At 33.3% G+C, this 20,571-nt stretch overlaps 1 protein-coding gene and 1 long non-coding RNA gene across 3 annotated transcripts in view; one reads left to right on the forward strand and one right to left on the reverse strand.

Annotated features, from left to right (window-relative positions):
• Window positions 1-14,037, reverse strand: part of LOC141455063 (uncharacterized) — a 74,527-nt gene extending 60,490 nt beyond the window's left edge. For both annotated transcript variants that reach the window (XR_012459126.1, XR_012459125.1), the window contains exon 1: window positions 14,002-14,037. This is a non-coding gene — a long non-coding RNA (uncharacterized lncRNA). The remainder of the gene's footprint in view (window positions 1-14,001) is intronic.
• Window positions 1-20,571, forward strand: part of VGlut (Vesicular glutamate transporter) — a 97,627-nt gene that overhangs the window by 43,343 nt on the left and 33,713 nt on the right. The gene's annotated exons all lie outside the window — the stretch shown is intronic.

A 20,571-nucleotide genomic window follows, 5' to 3' on the forward strand; every position in this document is an offset into this window, starting at 1 on the left:
CGTGTACAGTTCATCTATCTTCATTATGGCTACACCATCTTTCACGGAGGCACTCCCTAATTACGAAAATACTTGGGGCTTTTCTAACAGAATGTCCCAATCTCCCCTTGTTTTCGAGCGGACACCCTTTCCCTTACTGAGTGTCCTCTTTTTACGTCATTTCCCTCCAACTACTGGATCTCTCTTGCCCACTTCTACTTCCTCATTCTTTCTTTATTCAACATTCTATACAGAGTATTAACACAGTTGAAAAACTGCCATTGTCCATAGAACCAGTTTCTATATTATATAATTAGGTTTCCGATGACACGGCCGTTTTGTTCAGGATTATTTTTTATTATTATTATTATTATTTTTCTTCTCTTATAGCTAAAGGCGATCTCGTGCCGGTTGCATCATGCCTGGTTTTGTTACACTTTCAATGAGCATATGATATATGCTATAGAGTGCTTATAGCTGACCTTGCTCCATGATGTTATCTCCCTAAAATTCTATTGTCTACAGTTTGCTAACGATTTCACTCCGAGGCATCATCTGCATTTTCTCCCTATTATTGTGATCTATATTAAATTAATAAACTTTTCCTCTTCAATCCAATAGGACTTACATTCAACAATAGTAAGTTCAGCTTTGTTATGTATTGTGTGATGATGCTGAAGTTGATATTTAATTTTAAGTAAAGGACTAAACTTCAGCTTAAAAGTAATATTTAATACTTAAATAATATTTCATTAAGTTGAATTATCCAGAAATTGTAACTGATCTGTCAACATAATTTAGAATTTAAGTTTAATTAGACTCACGTGGAACCCACATACTCGACTGAAACGGCAAGACTTGAACAGACGCTACAAGCTACTTACTAGACTACTTGACTGCAGATCCAAACTCGACTTGAATCACAAACTGACAATTTACAAGATACCGTTAAGTCCCATATGGCTCAAACCAAACCCTCTAACTCCAAAACGCCTGCAGTCACTGCAGTCTAAAATCCTACGGAAAATCCTGAATGCTCCATACTACTTTTCTAACCTTACCATACACACTGACCTTCACATCCCTTTTGTCACTGACCTAATAAAGTCTCGCTACCGCAAATTTCACAGCCTCCTAGCTCTCCATCCTAATCCTCTTGTCCAACAACTCTCCTCTCCTCACCTTCTGGACAATCCTCGTCGTCGTTTGAAGCGGAAGTGGCCTAGAGATCTGTTGTGATTAAATCATTGTGAAAGAGTTTCACCAGTGGGTGTTTGCTCTAACCATGTCATTACAAGCGAACTGAACCAGTAAGATCAAATTTACTTGATGCAACAATTGTTGCAGTTGTAAATATACAAATAAAGTGAGAAAATATTTAAAAAAAAATTAAGTTTAATTACTCCATGTGAATTCAAATGGGAAATAAATAAGTTTTAATCTACAAATCATATTTTAGATACCCACATAAGCCCTGTTACTTTGTTGTTGTTCTCCTAGTCTGGGGATGGTCAGTAAGCTGAAAGGATCTGTCAGCAGATTCTGGCCTATTCCCTAGTACTCCCTTGGGGACTGTTTTCCCTAGTTCTACCGCCCAACCCAGCAGTACTAATCATCCCTTTACTAGATGTAAAATGACACGGCCAGTCTCAATTAAAAGCCGCAAAGCTATTGAATAGTTGATGAAGCCAGGAGCATCAAAGTGGCATGTTCCTCCTCTCCCCTAGGCTTCACCCACAACACTGGGATACCTTACAAAGACTTTTAAACACTCCCTTCCAGGTCTTTTAGTATTCTCCACAGTACGTTTTACATTATGACTTTGCTCTCTAATAAAAAGCATTCCTTTTTACAAAATTATTTTCATTAAAAAAATCTTGATTAAAGTGATATATTAGATGTGACAGATGTAATATGCTTTTTTTGGATGATTGCTTAACTGTATTTTTCCAGTTATTATACTACTCTTTTATGATTATGTAACTGATAGCGTTCACTGTACAGGAGAGTAGGAGTTGTGTAACTCTTTGTTAATGATACAATGAGTTCCTAAGATATTAATTAAAGATTATCAGGTTTCAGAGGTAGTTAGTGATTAACAAAGCTTCGAAGCTCCATATTGAAACTTTTATTTAAACAAAAAGTAATAAAAATCTTTTCTTACCCGAAATCTCCAAATGACAGTTGATGTAAAATATGCTAAATATTTGAACGCTTCAATAAATGCTGGAAACTTGTAACAAAAAGGTAGCAATATTTGGTGACGAACAAATCAAAAAGAGCGGAATTAAAAGATAAGCACTCACCAAAATTCAGAAGGAATTACTGCAACATTCATACACGTCCTGTTTATGCTAATTGCTTCCATAACCGCTTAAAAAGCGCCTCAGTAAAACAATTATTACTCATTGCACAGCCATGCTCTTGCACACTATTGTTTTTCACAGTGAAAGAGATTTTCTAAGACCATTGAATGAGAGATACTGGCCAGACTTATTAGTCTCAAACGCTGCTAAGACTATAACAGATTGATTGTAAACAGTAAACTTTTATAAGAATCTTTTTGACGAACAAATTCACATGTAGATAAAATTTAATGGTGGTATTACGCCATCGTCGCTACAAATCCATCACCTGAATTCCGCTTTATCAAGAGAAGAATAAAATGGTCCCTAAGTCCATTTGGTTCTGCTTGAAACAGTGAAAACTTTAACTCCAAATATCTCGTAAACTACTCCATAGATTTTGAATATATTTTACTTGTATATGGAGACAACTTTTGTCTATAATTGTGTAAATTTTAGTAAAAATCTATCGAGCAGAAAACGAGATATTTGAAGTTAAAGTTTGGTTCTGTTTGAAACAGTGAAAATTTTAACTTCAAATATCTCGTAAACTACTCGATAGATTTTGATTATATTTTACTTGTATATGGAGACAACTTTTATCTATAATTGTGTAAATTTTAGTAAATATCTATCGAGTAGAAAACGAGATATCTAGAATTAATGTTTAGCTCAGATTACACTTTACCTGTTGGGAGACATCTTTTGTCTACTATGAAATGTCTTAATAATTTGTCGTGTAGTAAACGAAATTTTTAGATTATCTTAAAATTTGCAATTGAAAAATGATAATATATTTATTTTAATTGTGATATTGGTTAATCTGATAAAGCTTTTATAAAATTTGGTGTTTTATTTTATTGATGAGAGGCTAGAACCGAAAGAAATCGCTGGATGGCTCTTGATGCCTAATTTGAATTATATTTTTTTTTTACTTATTTTTGGGTATTACAGCAACTTACTTGAACTTAGTAATACCTTTTCTTCCATTTGTTCAATTTGGTAAAGAAACAAAATTTAAGCATATTTTCCTAACACTTTTCTAAAAATCTCGAAGAAATTAAATGTTTAATATCCAATGAATTAGAGAAGTGAATTGCAATTTGTAAAAGTCCGTTCGAAATTTTAATAAACCACTTTTAGTTGAGTAATAAAAAATGAAAACGAAGACTTTATTGTTAACCACAAGAAGGAGAAGATGAAAATTCAGAGCTATTATTGCGTTAACTCGTGTACACAAACATCATCCTCCCTGATTTTACAAAACAATCCCACACCATTGTCAACAGCATTATCAACCAATCTATCCTCCTCCTTCTCCTCCTCCTCACTACAGCTAAGCGATCCAAGTTTAGGAATTAAGTGCAGTGAATGGCCAAGAGATGAAGTGAAAAAGAGGGTTTAGTTGTACATCTCTCTTGAGTCCCTTTTTTGAAAGATGATCCTCGCGGGTGTTGCCTAGCAACTACTGTGGCGTTGATCCGCAGCCACTGTCGATCAGCAAGTGCTTGCCAATAGATTCTATTGTATTCTGGCCGATATGCCTAGTAATCTCTTGTTATACACAGAGAGTATTAGTTGAAGAGGTATATAAGAGTTCAATGAGCGAGAGACGGACTTGGGTCGTGCGTGTGAGAGATGAGATGGGGCTTTTGAGCCTGTGAACATGCTCAGTGAGCCGTCACTTGCCACCTGAACAATCTAAGCGAATACCTTATACCCCCTTCACTACTAAATGAAAGGGAAATCAAGTTGACGATAACTAATCACTATTCCCGTAATCAACAATTAATTTTTTTGTTATACTTCAATTTTACAGCACTTTACCAATAAAAACAATATGAAGAAAAAACCCTAGTGTTTTTACAAAAAAAAATTGACAAACTCTAAATACTACTTTGGGTTTTAAAATAAAAGCTGAAAATTCTGTCAATGAACTCTCAGGCGAACTACGTTTTCTAATTTACTCAGTTTCCATTTGACAATTTTTCGCTACCTATTCAAAGTTTTGAGCTAAAATCACGCAAAGACAACAGTGTATCACTTTACTCAAAAGTTTTTTGAGATTTACATCGAACATTCTTTATATTTCGCTTATTAACTGCATTAGGTTAGGTCCCATTTACAATTTTGAACTGCTGGCAATTTTGAAGATCCCAGACTGGAATCCGGCAACCTATATTTAGACTTTCTCTTCATAGGAGCCTTTTACAGCTCCTATTAGTTACTCTTATCATTATACTGTTATAGTTACTATCCCTCATCATTCAGCAAATGTAGCGTAAGATAAAAACATTTTAATGGAAGTTAACTTCTCCACGCCGAACCTAATATCTGAATCTGGGCATTATGGGAGCAAAGACAGAGCAATCAAAATCAGATTATTATTATTATTTTGATAATAATAAATTAAAAATGTGGAGTGTGTACAATATTGCCAAAATTCAAGGAAAAATAATAGTTTTTATTAAAGAAGTTTTTTAAAAAAGGCAATATTCTTGAGCAATTAATCTTAAAAAAGTAATTGATTGAACAAAGAAAAATAATGTTGGGCTTCATTAAATTGCAATTAAATTTTGCATTGAGCTCAAACAGAAAATTAAATTCTTTAAGATAATTAGGTCATCATTGACAACAATTAAGATAGTTTTAAGATACTGAAGAGCGAACCAGGCGGTGTGCGGATCGTATCTACACAGGATCAACAAAAGGTCCTCTCCTCTTTGCGTAGATTGCAATGAGGAGGAGGATTTCAAACATGTAATAATGATATGTCCACGTTATGTGGTAGAAAGGAAACGAATGTTTGACGATATATACAGGTATTTAGATGCACCATTTCGCTACGAAGACATTATATTCTCCACCAACATTTATGTGCTTAAGTCGATAGCAGAGCTAGCAATGAAATATGAATGTATTTAAAAGCTATAGCCGAATTAGAATGAATGGAAGAAAATGCTTAGAGAAGGATTACGTGATTTTAATTTTGGTTAAGCTATAAGGATGGCAGGAGCACAGAGTGCTGCTCCATCCATTAGCAGTAGTTTATGTAAATAGCGGTATATAGTAGAATGATGAATGTGTGAAGCGAATGTATTTGAAGGTAAGAATGGAGAGTGAGTGATATTCTAGTGATAAGCACCTAGACGATGCTGGCTGTATGGCGGAAGCCAATGCCAAAAAAAAAAAAAAAAAAAAAAAAAGATACTGAATAGAAAAATTGGTTCTACAAAACTTTGTCCCTTTTAAAGTATTGGTTTTAAGTCGATGAATGTTCATATTGCGTCACATAGCAATAGTAATGTACATAAAAATTTACTAAAAGCTGATTTTAACCGTCGCATCACCCGTTTTTAGTGTCCCTGACCAGTCGCAGTCATCCAAGTTTGATCAGAAGATGATTCATCAGTTTGATGTAGAGAATTTGACTTCAACTACATAATTCAAGCAATATTTAAGTCCTGACAACTAATTGTTTTCATTCAAAATCATAATTCTGACTCATAAGCACCATTAATATTTTTATGTTGATGAATACATTGATGATTATTAAGAGGGAGGATTGTTTAGTGTTCCAAGTTAAAGGGAGAATATTTTGTTAAGTCTACGAGCGCTAATTACGTCATAAATCATGAGAGTCGTTAGTCTTATTAAACAAGACAGCTAACTCTAAATAGAGAAGAGATGGCTGGTTTTTAAATTGGCTTAAGAGCAGACAAGAAGGGGAAAGTTAATGCTCTTAGCTGGTACTTCTACAGGATGGTGTTGATATCGCTAATACTTCATCATTTGGAATTCTCCATATAATATGACATAGCAACTAGTGCATGCTTGCCAGTTATCGATATTGAATTGTTTACATCCACTCTTCTGCAGTACATTATTACCAACTCTTCGATACCAGTTGTGATGATTGTTATCAGTTTAGCCGCTACGCTGCTCCCCATTTAATTCCCCTAAGTCCTCTTTATAGAAGATTTCATTTTATATTCACTCATTAGAGATTGTTCGCTACCTCACACTAGATCTCTTCTAATCACTTTATCTCTGGCCAGTAAATTGGTCCTCAAACCTCGACGTTTCTAAAGCTCTAACTAATAAGTTGCTATAGTTCCTAAATAGAATGTTCGTTCAACTAAAATCGAACACTTGATAAATCTGATCGCTCATTTTGAAGAAATAAACGTTTTGTACATTTATATTGTCAAACAATTTAGCTGTTACAAAAACTACACTGAAAAAATCTGAAGAAACTTGTAATTTTCTTGATAAGTTTGTTTTCAGCTAAGTACACTTTTAAATTTGGTTTATTATTTTTAACTGCTTCCATGAGCATTTTTGAAAATCCAGAATGTCAGACCCAAATCTGTTTTATTTTAAGAAGAGAAAAATAATGAGTTTATAAAAAGAAGTACAAAGCACTGTAGAAAATGCGAGGGTCGTTTGAAAAGTCCGTGCAAAGTCAGAGAGATAGCACCACTGGCGCGTATCGAGGTTATGTTTAGTTAGTAGCATCTCTTGGAAGAACACACACCTAGTTTCAGCCAGATCGGTCATTTCTTTGTGTTTGGCATTCGTTTGAATCGAGGAAGTCGAGTGATTTTCAAAAAATGGGCGAAAAAGAATTTCGTGTGTTGATTAAACACTACTTTATAAAAGGCAAAACGCCTCAGGAGACTAAAGAGAAGCTTGATAAACATTATGGTGACTCTGCACCTTCGATTAGAACAGTTTATAAGTGGTTTCAAAATTTTCGGAGTGGCCATATGGGCACAAATGACGCTGAACGTTCTGGACGCCCTGTTGAGGTTACTACTCCAGAAATCATTGATAAAATCCATGATACGGTGATGGATGACAGAAGAGTGAAGGTGCGTGAGATTGCTAGTGCTGTGGGCATCTCGAATGAACGGGTACATAATATTTTGCATCAACATTTGGACATGACAAAGCTATCCGCAAGATGGGTGCCGCGATTGCTCACGCTTGACCAAAAACGAAATCGTGTGAAGTGTTGCAAGGACGGTTTGCAGCTGTTCCAGAAGAATCCGCAGGACTTCTTCGAAGCGTCGTTTCGTCACTGTGGATGAAACATGGATACATCACTACACTCCTGAGACCAAAGAACAATCTAAACAATGGGTTACCAAGGGGGAATCTGCGCCAAAAAAGGCGAAGACCGTTCCTTCGGCCGGAAAGATTATGGCGACTGTTTTTTGGGATTCGCAAGGAATAATCCTCATCGACTATCTGGAAAAGGGTAAAACTATTACAGGTGCATATTATTCATCGTTATTGGACCGTTTGAAAACCGAGCTGCAAGAAAAACGCCCACGATTGGCCCACAAAAAAGTCCTTTTCCATCACGACAACGCACCAGCTCACACCTCAGCAGTTGTGGTCGCAAAATTAATGGAAATAGGGTTCCAACTCGTTTCACATCGCCCCTATTCTCCAGACTTGGCTCCTCGGACTACTATTTGTTCCCCAATATGAAGAAATGGCTGGCGGGAAAAAGATTTTATTCAAACGAGGAGGTGATTGCAGAAACGAATGACTATTTTTCAGACTTGGACAAATCCTATTATTCGGAAGGGATCAACAAACTAGAGCAGCGTTGGACGAAGTGTATAAGCCTAAAAGGAGACTATGTTGAATAATAAAAAAGGTTTACCCCAAAAAATTAAGTAGTTTTTATTTTTGCACGGACTTTTTAAACGACCCTCGTATTTAATTCAACTATTTGCACATTTGAACATAAAAGTATTTGTAGTAGCGCTGTTCATTTTATTTTTATTTTTCTTCCAGTGGTCACTTAGAAAAAACGTAGAGATATAGACTACAAAAGATACCTAAGTATTATGAGCTTTGTAAAAGATTAAACCAAGAATTAGTTATATTTTTAATAAAGTAGAAGTAATGCCTTTTCTTTCGGGTGGGCTTTACCTCCAACTACCAAATAAGGTGTTGTGGTTGGAGAAGACTAGAAAAGTACTTGACTATTAATTATTAATTAATATCTAGATCGAGAATCAAACCTTATACTAGTACCACAAGTGGGGCCTTAGGTTTTTTAAAAGTAAGTTTGATTTTTATAAAATAATACCTTTCTGGCAATTTGAGTTTGAATGAACTAAGAACAGTAATGTTATCAGTGTTCTGTCATTTATTATGGTTGAAGAAAGCAAAGTTAAACATTGATACACCAGAAATGAAGGAAAAATTGCCATCTAAATTGAATCCTAGCTATTTGGTGATATAGATCAGGGCATTTGTTGCCTTAGACCAGAGTATTGTGATCGTACAATTGAATGAAGTGGACTAGTGGGTTCTGGGTGAAGGACCGCCATTTACTTGATACGTTTTCTACAGTATGTTGGAGAAAATCTTGAATAGAAGAACTTTAATCATGTTAATGTTCAGTCTGCTGTTTTCCTCCACTATTGTCTCACAGAGCAACCTCGTTCAAAAGAGGTTATGGGCTTATGTGGGTGTGTGGAAGATACTCCCTAAGGGATTCTGTTCCTTTATCTACAACTCCTTCTAGACTTTTCCTTAGAGATTGTTTTCTTAAGTAATACGTTAGTATCAAAGTGCATTCAATACTCCAACCCAGTTGGGTTAGTTTTTTCTAGTTCTTCAAGACTCAGAAACAATGTTGAATTGTACTAATATTATCTTTTAATCACATTTAAAATATTGGAAAAAAAATTTGCGCATCAAATAAGGTTAGGAGATATCTTTTTAGGTAAGTACTTTTTCATCATTCCTTTAATTAGGATTCATTGAAAGCTACCATAACAGTTTGAAACGGATTCAAATTCTTTATGAGTTATGATTTCACTTCAAATTTGGTGGTGTTAATTTCCTAAATATAAGTATAAGTAAAGTGTATGTACTAATTTATTACTGAAGTAAGTTAATTTTTGGCAGTTTATTTTTTGACAGTTAGATGTATACTTCAAGATTATGGTTTGAAATCAATCCAAAATTATTATTGTATTGTTTGACACTCTGTATCGCAATTTCCAAAAATGGAAGAGGATGATCGATAAACAAAAAATTTGCCATCAGACATTAAAATATCAGATGATTATTAGAATTCGTCTGGAACTTCTAAGCGCCAATTTGGATAAGCCTCAGTAAAATGGGTGGACATTTTTAATTTAATGCAAGCCTACATTTTTTACAGTAATATGAAGTTTTCTATCGTTGCAGTGAGATGTAAAAAGCTCCTAAAAAAGAGGAAAATCTAGCAACTGGATTAGAACCCAAGATAAGAATCCAGAATGCTAACCAACGAGCAAATCCCCTCCAACAGGAGCCTAATCTTTGTTCTTTTCGTGCTTTGGATCTTTTGTATCATTACCATAGTATTTGTTTTAAAAGTATTCGTTTCATAGAAAAATATATTCATACTCATCAACACAAAACTACAAAAAACATACCCCAACTGAGGCAATTATTAACAGAAAAACTCTAACAATAACGTACAAGACAATGCTAAAACCTATCTTGACATACCGCTGTCAAATTTGAATATCAGCTAGTAAACGACTGATCAAACAACTAAAGACATTACAAGAAATAATTCTCTGAACGTCTCTTCGTTTACCAGAAAACACAAAATCTTGCAATGGATTTCGCGTTGTATTAAATAAAAACTCAATCTTCTAACAATATACTTGTTTTAGGATTACACTAGGTAAGGAACTGATATAATTTGGTAATTTGGTTAGCAGTAATTGACTTGATTGATTTGTTGTTAGTAGTTACTTGTTCTTGTAAAGTTTAAGGTAATGCACTTTATAAGATTTCTCAACTTGTTACTTATGATTTAAACACATCAAAAAAAGTACAGAAATAAATTCCAAAAAATTATTTGGGAGAAACTATGAATGCTAATTTAGAACTTATAACCGATTAAAAACAAAAGATCAATGAATACTTCTAGAAAGCTAAAAGCTATTTTGGGAGGCAAAAAATGCAAATTTCGGTCCTACAGTCAATCAAAAAGAAATGATTAAAGATCCAAAAGGTCTAGAAACCAATTGGACCAATTTTGGTTAAAAAAAAAAAAAAAAATGGAGATAAAGGAAACGCTAATTCTGAACGTATATTAGAATAAAAAAAAAATTGAAGAATGCAATAAAAAGGGTAAAAAAAACGATTCCAAATAAGAATTTGAGGAAACAAAATCACTAATTTTCAAATTATAGACGATTAAAAAGAAAAAATTAAAGTTTGCATCTAAAAGGTTTAGAAATCCATTCTATAGACCTATTTGGGGGACAAGGATTGCTATTTTAAACTAATTAAAACTGTCCGGTAGGACAGTTGTATAAGGGTTGATCATCAAAAACTGCACGAAAAAGTGTAACGTTGAAAAACACCTAACTTTGACAATTTTTTTCTCTTTTTCTTTAAAAGATAAAATTCCCAAATTTTCTTTAAATTATAGGACAAACCCTCCTTTATAACTGAAATTTTTTGCAACAACATAGATATAATAGATTTCGAGAAAAAAGTTGCCGAAGATGAGCAAAAACGGCTTTTTCAAAAATTGTTCTTCTTCTTCTTCTTGTTGTTACCTTTTTTGTAAACCGCGTACCGCCTAAACGCGTGAACCGATTTTCATGAATGAGGTGTCATTGGATTCGGAATTTTATGTAGATGTGCCTTTTGGGGGTCTCGACGCTGTACATCGAATGGGAGAGGAGTTAGCCCCCTTTATGTAAGGCCCCCTCCAAAAGTATTATTTATAATTTCTCTGTAAAACTTGGCCCGATTTTGATAAAATTTGGTAAGATGATAGAGTTAGGGCTTCCCTACGTACCATTAAAGCGACGATCTGCTCTTACACTTGTTAAGAGGAAGTATAACAATCTTTCAAATTATCGAGACGTGAACCGATTTTCTTGAATAAAGTGTCATTCGAATCAAAATTTGGTACAGATTTGTACTTTAAAAGTCTCGACGCCATGCCTCATAAGGAGGGGAGTTTGCCCTACCCAAATAAGGCCCTTTCTAAAACTATTATTACCAATATTTCTATAAAGCTTAGTCCGATTTTGTTAAAATTTAGCATGAAGAAGTGATTAAAGCTCCTCTACGTGGCTGTGAAGTGCCATCATGCTCTTACGCCTACCAACAGGAAGTACTGCAATCGTTAAAATTATCAATGAGTGAACCGATTTACATCAATGAATTGTCGTTCGATTCAAAATCTTTGCCTTTTAGGGAGAAGTACTGTAATCGCAGTTTATTTTTCTTGCTCCTCTTAAAAGGAAGTACTGAAATCGCAGTTTAATTTTGCTATTTACGTACAAATACCTTCCTATTTTATTCAAAACGCTTTCTCAAAAAAATTGTTATTGAGGATGGTATGGGGACCGCAATTATAATCATTCTTTAAAAAGATCTCTCCAGTAGTTACGGTTCCGACTTAACACCTTATCAGGTTAAAATGATAGAATTGCTTATTCCAAATTTTAAAAAAATCTGTAAAGCAGATATGTAACTTTGCAAAATAGACAAAAAGAAAAATCTATCCAAAAAGTACAAAAATCTCCTTAACAAAAACTTACAGTTTAAAAAGTTAAGTATAAGGGTTGATTAAACGCCAAAAGGTACACAAATCAGCAAGTACCCATCATTTCATTTATACTTCATTGATATGATTTAAGTAATTTTACTGCATTAACTTTTCCTTCACATTTTTAGAATTTATTAGATGTCACAGACCCTTATGCTGGCCAGTTCATTCATAATATTTTTTTGTTATAATTATGATAAAATGAGTTCTGAATTATTCTGAGTAGTCACATATACATGCATGTTAAAGTAGAAAAAGACAAAGTCAGAGTCAGCCACTGTTTAAATTTGAATCACGAAGGATTTAAAACAATATTTCAGTCTTGAATTCGTCTTACCGAAATATTCGTGAGCACAAATAACACACAGTTAATAACAAGTAGATTATTCAACAATAATTATTCATTTCTCAATTGTAATTTAATTTAGTCCCCCTAATTTTACTTATAGTAAAATATTGGAATAATTAGCTGTCCTAAAAATATGCATATCTTATTTATTTTATATTACATATACACAACATTGTGGGATGAATACCTAGATTGAGAATGTAATTGAAGAAAACTATATTATTTGCGATAAAGCCAGATAATTATTACCTATTATTATAAACGTTTGACTACTACATAAAATAACAATTACTTTAATCGAAGAATGAACTTAAACCGACGATTTTTATTTAAAAATAAAAATAAATAAAATGAAATCATTGATGTATGTTGGTGTAAACATTTTTTTAAAAAAGTTTTTGAAATCTTTAGCCTAATTTTTTTTTCTTTTTAACCTGTAATTAATAGTTTGATTATTATAGATAAATAGATATTACAATCTACAGTCTAGAACAAATATTTTGTAGATGAAAATGGCCAGCATAAGGGTCTGTGACATCTAATAAATTCTAAAAATGTGAAGGAAAAGTTAATGCAGTAAAATTACTTAAATCATATCAATGAAGTATAAATGAAATGATGGGTACTTGCTGATTTGTGTACCTTTTGGCGTTTAATCAACCCTTATACTTAACTTTTTAAACTGTAAGTTTTTGTTAAGGAGTAATCGATTAAATGGGAAATATTAAAAAATACGGTATAAAGATTTAAAAATCAGTTTCAAAAAACAATTGGGAAAATACAAAATGCTAATTCTGTACATATAGTCGAGAAGTTTGAACAATACATCAAAAAGGCTTAGAATACGATTTGGAGGAACAAAAAGGCTATTTTAGAGCTGATGGTCGGTTAAAAAGTTAAGATTAAAGAATAAATTAAAAAGGTTTCAATATCAAACCCAAAAAATCATTTGGAGAAAACCATGAATGCTAATTTTAAACTTATACTTAATTAAAGAGAAAAGATTAAAGACCACATTTAAAAAAATAAAAATAGAAATCCACTCCAAAAAAACGATTTGGGGAAACAGAAAAAAACTTTTGTACTGTTTGTTGATTAAAAAGAAAACATTAGAGAATACATAAAAAAGGCTTAACCATTTGGGAAAACAAAAAACTCTATTTTAAAACTTATAATCTATTAAAAAAGATAAGATTAAAGGTTGCATTGAAGAGGTTTAGATCTCAATTCCAAAAAACAATTTGGGGGAAACCACAAAGCTACTTTAAAACTTATCGTTGATTAAAGAGAAAAGATTAAGAGATTACTCGAAAAATAATTAGAATACAATTCCAAAAGCCACTAGGAGCCAGAAGAAAACTAATTTTGAATTTACAGTGCTTAAAAAAGGAAAGAAAACAATTTGGGGAGACGAAAATGCTAATTTTAAACTAATAGTCAAATAGAAAAGAATACATCAAAAAGGTTTTAGAATCAGTTCGAAAAAGAATAGGGAAACAAAGAAAATTAATTTTTATCTTTCAGTCAAAAAAAGGAAAACATAAAAAAGGCTTAGAAATAAATGTAAATACTTTTTGTAGAATTCAAAATTAAATAATTAACTAACACTGAACATAGTCAAGACGTAGCAATGTGTAAGTAATAATCAAATGATAACATGCTATTTGCATGCAAGAATAATAAACATATAATTGAAATTTAACAATAAGTAGTTGACAATAAAGTCTTACCTTGTTTAAAGAATATCCAAGTACATCAGCATCCCAGTAGATCACCAGTCCAATAGCACTTGACACTTGACACTATTTAAAATATATAATTCACAACACTATTCGCACTAAAACTGTTTATCACGCACTAAGTATAACTTAAAAACTATTTATAAACCAGAACTTCACTTTAACACGCACTAAAAATCGCTTAAAAAATCACCTTAATGACGAGACATCACTAACGAGTTAAAGATGGCCGCCGGTAACTGATCAACTGATAAATTAAGGTTATCTATACAGAGTGATCAGCTGTTTTTTCATTTATAAGTCATAATCAGTCATTTTCAGTCAAAATCTACAAAAATAAAATGTAATTAGTGAATTAAATAGGAATTTAATTTCACCCTTTTTTAATTTCATACTTTTTTTTTCTCCTACCAGTTTGTTATAAGCTAAAGCAAAATCAAGAAATATAGCTGCAGTGTACTTTCTGTTTTCTACTTTATTCACGATATGTTCAGTTACTCGCTTAACTTAATGATATTGATATTTGTTTTTACCTGAACCCAAATTGGTAAGATGGTATTTTAAGTGAATCGGTCAAGTTATGTAATAGTTATTTAAAAAATAACTATTATTTAAATTAATACATAAATATCCAATGCTTGAGTTACAAGTGATTGTCTACAGAAGCACTTTATATCGGTTATATATTGCAGTAATGAGGAAGGAAATTTAAGAGTTCTTTAAAATTTTCATTGCCAGGAAAAAAGAAATCAATAGAAAAAGGAAGTAAAAATATTCTCAGTTTACACGGAAATCGAATAATCCTCACGGATATTCCCGCTTTAAAAAGGAAAAGAATATATAATAATATACTGTAATAGTTATACGTCATTAAACAAGGATGCACGTGTCAATATGTTCAGCAATAGTGATCACGTGCTCTTTGTCTCATGACAATCTGCGAGTTATCTAAATGGAAATATCAGTTAGATTGCTTCGTCCTGGTTCTCTTTTTTTAGATTCCACCGTAGTCAGCAGCAGCGTCAGCCTTCAGACTAGTGAAATATCACCAACTCTACCCTCCTAGAGCGGTTCTGGACAGGGGTCACATGCACATTAACCAGTGAAAAGGAACGGAAATAGTCTGAAGTCAGTGGCACCATATATTTATGTGTATATATTCTTCAACGTGTACATTCCACCGGAAATGTGACACATTGATCACTTTAAAAGTTGTGTTCATTGGAGCGATAGAAAAGTCACAAACATTTTTAACTTCTTCATTTTTTTTATATCTGAATAGCAATATTTTGTTTTGGTATTAGCGAGGAAGCTTGCTAATCAAGCGATTTAAGTTAACTTTTAGAAGCATTTAAGAGATTTGTTTTCACTTAGTCTTCCAAAAGTAATTTTTATAATTCCAAGTTTGTTCATGATCTAGTACCAGTTTATGTTTGTGCCAGTGTACGAAAAGAACTAAGCTAAAATTGGGCCTAGTTGAATCAAATGATTTGAGTGATTTTTAACTTAAAGAAGGCCTCAAGACTAAATGGGGTGCTCAGGCCTGGTCCAAAAACTGTAGAGAGAGATGATGGCGTCCTCAAAAATTTAAGCTTTATCTTGAATCTATCTCATTCGTTAGATTCACTACATCTGACGGCAGCTGAATTGTTACGGTACTTGCCAACTACCAGAATACTTTTATGCAAAATCCACTCTCGGCAAACTTCCCAGAAGTAAAGAACATCAACTTATATTCAAGTAAGTTGCACGCTGACTTGAAACCTATAATACCCTTCTTCACAACAGAATAATTTTCTTTTCATCAAAAAAATGCGCTGAAAAATGAATTTTATTTCGACAATCCGACCACAAAAATAGAATTAGATTAAATCAGACTAATGCGCAGGAAGTTGGTTTCGAAATGCCGGATGCTAGCGCCAGCAGGGCATCGAATAATCTGCTCAAAATCTGTTCAACTCTCAGAAAATAATGGTTTCTAATACGAGAACTTCATTATTTATTTGTTTTTATTATTTTTTGCCTTTTGATTAAAAATTAAGTCATATCTACCAAGTATTATTATTATTATTATTATTATATTTTGAGGACTTCATATCATTTTGAATAGGAGATATTTCCTAGTAGAATGAGATCGGTTAGAGATGTGTCCATCATAGCTATATGTATTGTGGTACAGGGTTCGATTCTGGGTCTAGACCTTAGATTTTATTTAATTAGTTAATATGAGAATTTAATTAAATCCTCATTAAGCATCAGCCTTAGTCCACTTGATAAATTTTAAAAGAATGTAACGTTTAATTTGTTGATTTTTTCCACTATCTCATTGTGACTGAACCTGTGAAATTTGACCATTCAACAAAGGCAGCTTTTAGTATCATTATTGATAGTTATTAGGGTGCAATTCAAACAATACCCAGATTAAACATTATGTAAAAATGAAGTTTTAAAGTTCAACCATAAATTGCTCATGCACTAAGTTACTTTAAGGATAACTTTTGAAACTGGCTTTCCTGAAGCTGGTGGTATAGTAGATTATAAAGTGTGAGATCTACTGTTGAGATAATGTTTCTCAACGAACAATCTCCACTCGCATTAATCTATAATTAAATATAAAGCTGTTAAAGGGAAAGTTGAGCCGAGCGAATAGTGTGAGATTGACCGTGAACAGATAGCAGGAAACTGTGGCGAAGATGGAAAGAAGACCAACTAAACGAGGGTGGTGGTAGTAACGCAAAGCAGTAGAGAGCACCACTGAAAACAACTATTGTGCGTGCGTTGTGATGTAGACCCTCTAATGCATCACTCCCGGAGTGTTTAAGTTAATGGTTGCTTCAACAACTACAGTTACACCAACTGAAGACTCCCTTCCTTCAAACTGCCACACTCATCGTCACCCAGTAATACAATCACGACATTCACCCTTCAACATTTGCAACTGTATAAAAATCGTCACAAAAGCTGTGTAATTAAAATGAGAAGAAATTACAAAACGATCGAGCGATTTTTTTTTTTATACTCTCCAGATGAAAATCAAACAAGTTTGGCTTTAAGACAAGAGTAATGAAAAATCACTTTCCTTCTGGCCCAGTGCTGGGCAATTTTATTTTTTTTTAACTAAAATGTTGAAGCGCTATCAAAGATAACTATTTCAAATATTTATATTAAGAAAACCAAGGCTCAGAAATCTTTCTGTCATAATTAAAAGATATTTGTTAATATCAAATGTAATTTGTGGGCTCTGACTATAAACAATGTGAGATTTACAGATTCTGCACAGACATTCCATCTAGTATATCAGAAAGTGTCGAGATGTCGTCAACTTATACGATATATAATCTCGAGTCTTCAAACTGAACCAAATCAATTGTTCAGAATTCACAAGCAATTTTGTTTTTATAACCTAAACTATTTGATGTTGGTAAAAAAAGGTTTTGTTGCATTCAAAGTAGTTTCTGACCAAAACGTTTTCTAAAATTACTCAGAATTTTAAATTGAATCCAGTATTGGGGAACCTACAAAGGTACTTCTACATTCTCTAGTTCTCCTCGTTCAGACAAACTTAATAAATAAATCTTTTAATAGTAATAATCGTTTGCAAAAATCATTGCTGCTTAAATACCACAGCACAGCCCGTTTGAATGAAAGTCCATACTATTGTGGCAACACTGTTTGAGAGAGTGTGTACGAGGGACTTACTGTGTGTAATATGGCGGAGAATGTTAAAATGATATTATATATTGTGTATTTTTTTGTGTTTTGATTTTACTGTGTGTGTAATAAAGGTTGTCGTTCGATCTTTCTTGCGTTTTCCTTTTGTTCCCAGAAAGAAGGAGACAACACTATCTTATCAAATGTCTCAAGTCATTCTTTGTTCCAAAGCATATAACACTCAAGCGGAACTTCGTTTTTTACTAATTTCTTGATAGAACGGTGTTCATTCAATCAATCAGTGTGTTTAGAAAGTTGGTGGTTTTAATTTTTTTGATACTATTTTTGATATGCTTTCATGTAGCCTTGAATTTGTTATCTTAATTCTTTAAATAAAATGATTTTAAGGCTTTGGATTGTAGAATGTGTGTGTCGAATGATTCAGTTGTACGTTGTTGGTTTAAATGTCTTATTTGGACTTCGTTGAAGTTCTCTGATCGCTGCTTCAAGTTCAAAAAGTAATAACAAAATGAAAAACTAGAATTCCTATAAAGTACAAGATAATTAAATTATGTCTGAAAACATACTCGCAAAAACATTTATTTTGCTGGCAATGAAGATATAAATAAAAGTCGCAAATAAAATGTGGCTTATATCGAATAAACTAGAATAAAGAATAGGCTGTTAGGCCGCTGGAAGGAGAGAATGGCAAGCGTCCAGTAATCCGACCAAGAATATCTGGAAAGAGAAGCAATGATGAAGTATCTGACAGGGAGGGCCAGAGACAGTGCTAGCGCTGATGATGTCGATGGTTGGAAGCCGAAGTAATGAAGGTGTTCACTCGTCCATGAGAGATAGCGTCACCCTCCTGCAAAACCCGTGAACCACATTGCTCATTCTATATAAACTGGAGTCACACTTCAAGCTTGGCAAGCCTAACTTTCCCATTTAAATATTACACACAGCTTATTAATGGCCATGTCAAATTTTATAACTGGAACCATCTAAAATTTTTATTAGCTAACTTCACTTTAGCTGTAGGGAAATGCTTTGATACTATTGAAAGCGAAACCAAGTGGAGTTTGGTTTTATGCTGATTGTACACTTTATCAAAGTGCTTATCGATTTTATCTTTTCATCTCTTCTTTTGTTTCACGGTGTTAGCCAAGCGTTAAAGAGGGTCTCACTGTCTTTAAATTGTTCTAATAATCAAATTTATATTTGTACATGAACATGTGGCTGTGATGTGGATCGTCACTAAGTTAACTTTGGAAATATATGAGATTTCAGATGACTTACACTAACTGTTATTACATTATTATTAGTTATTACATGCCAATTATTTCTTCAATTTTTAATAGCTTTCAAGTATCTTCGTAAGTTACCTCTCTTTCTCTAAGATAAATTTTACCAAAGGCAAGTATTGCCACAAATAATGCACCCGTTTATACAAAAATAACCATCAAGGAGTGGTAAAGCCACTTTGCCTAAGAGATAAGTCACCCATATGATACCATCTTGAGTGAATCAAAACAGACTTCAGACGTTGTAAAAGGATTGGAAGGAAGAGTTCGGGAAGAGATAAAATGGATTTGTTGAGAATAGGATGACGTGGATTTTTTGTTTTGTGTTTTCAACTGATTGTCGTTAAACCTGATTGGAAGGTTGGATGGAGCGAAGGATTTTGAATAGTAAGGCTTGGATTCTAAGGATTAGATCGTTTGTCATAACCAGTCGTTCGTTACTATAGTCTGAAGTTAAGTTTTGTAAAGAGACGTTTGTTCTTTAATGATATTCTTACGAAGATTTGTATGATTTTCTGATCGTTTTTTTGATACTGTTTGGAGTCTGTATGGTGTGATCAATTCTGTTGTACAGCGTTTTAATGACTTGCAACCAAGATGACAGTGATGAAACTCTAAACATGTATTTCCAGCGTAAACATAAAAATAAAGAATCTGTAGATTATCTAACAGCATCTAACATCTCAAAAATATACAATTAAAATGGATAATTGGCAATATTAGAATGAGAAGTACACTGAAGACTGCATTAATTGAAAAAAGAAGTTAGAAAATAAAGAAGAAGAAGAAGAAGAAGAAGCAATCTGGTGTCTCTAATCCAAAGTGATAAGTGACTTTACAGATAAAGCACATTCACTTTGGTGTAAGTTAATTAAGTGTTCTAGAACTAAATACGGAATGGAAGGTACTACGTGATGTGTTTCTGTCTTCCAACACTTCTCGCCAGATTCACTGTTTTATACTCATTCTAAAGTAATGCACTTTAATCTATTTTATCTTCCCAATATCCCCCTTTTCAACTTCCTTGCTATCTGATTTGAATTTTATCACTCCTATTATGGTAGAAGAGAAGATAAAGTCATTTTTTGTTTCACTTCTTTTCTTTATCACAGTTCAAGTGAAAATATTCCATTTTTTTTTCTTCAATTCTTAAATAAAAATAGATCAAAGATTAGAGGAAACATTATTTAAGAAACTGATGCTAGAAGTGAAACAGTTATTTGACAGTGAATTTTCAAAAACTTCCCCAGAGAAATGATGTAATTACCAGCCGCGACGTGGTGTTTAAAAATGAAGAAGCAAGTTTATGTTCTGCAGAAAGTAAGATACTAGAAGAACGCCTGGAAGAAGAGACTGGTCCTGATCATGTGTATATTCTGGTTCCTACGAATGGCAATGTGGAACAAGTTTCCACAGTTGATGATGAGATGGTTGAAGAAATGTCGAGCCCCAAAAGACTGAGAGTCAGAACTGCGCTGAGAAAACCCATTCACCTGGAAGATTATGCTATGTTAGCTGCGTGTGAGGAGCCGCTAACACTGGAAGAGGCACTGGAATCCGAGGAGGAGCCGAGCTGGAGAGAAGCCATCAAAGAAGAACTTGCATC

Source organism: Rhodnius prolixus, unplaced genomic scaffold, assembly GCF_049639745.1.
Source record: "Rhodnius prolixus isolate KJV_2025 unplaced genomic scaffold, Rpr scaffold_21, whole genome shotgun sequence".
Classification (NCBI taxonomy): Eukaryota; Metazoa; Arthropoda; class Insecta; order Hemiptera; family Reduviidae; genus Rhodnius; species Rhodnius prolixus.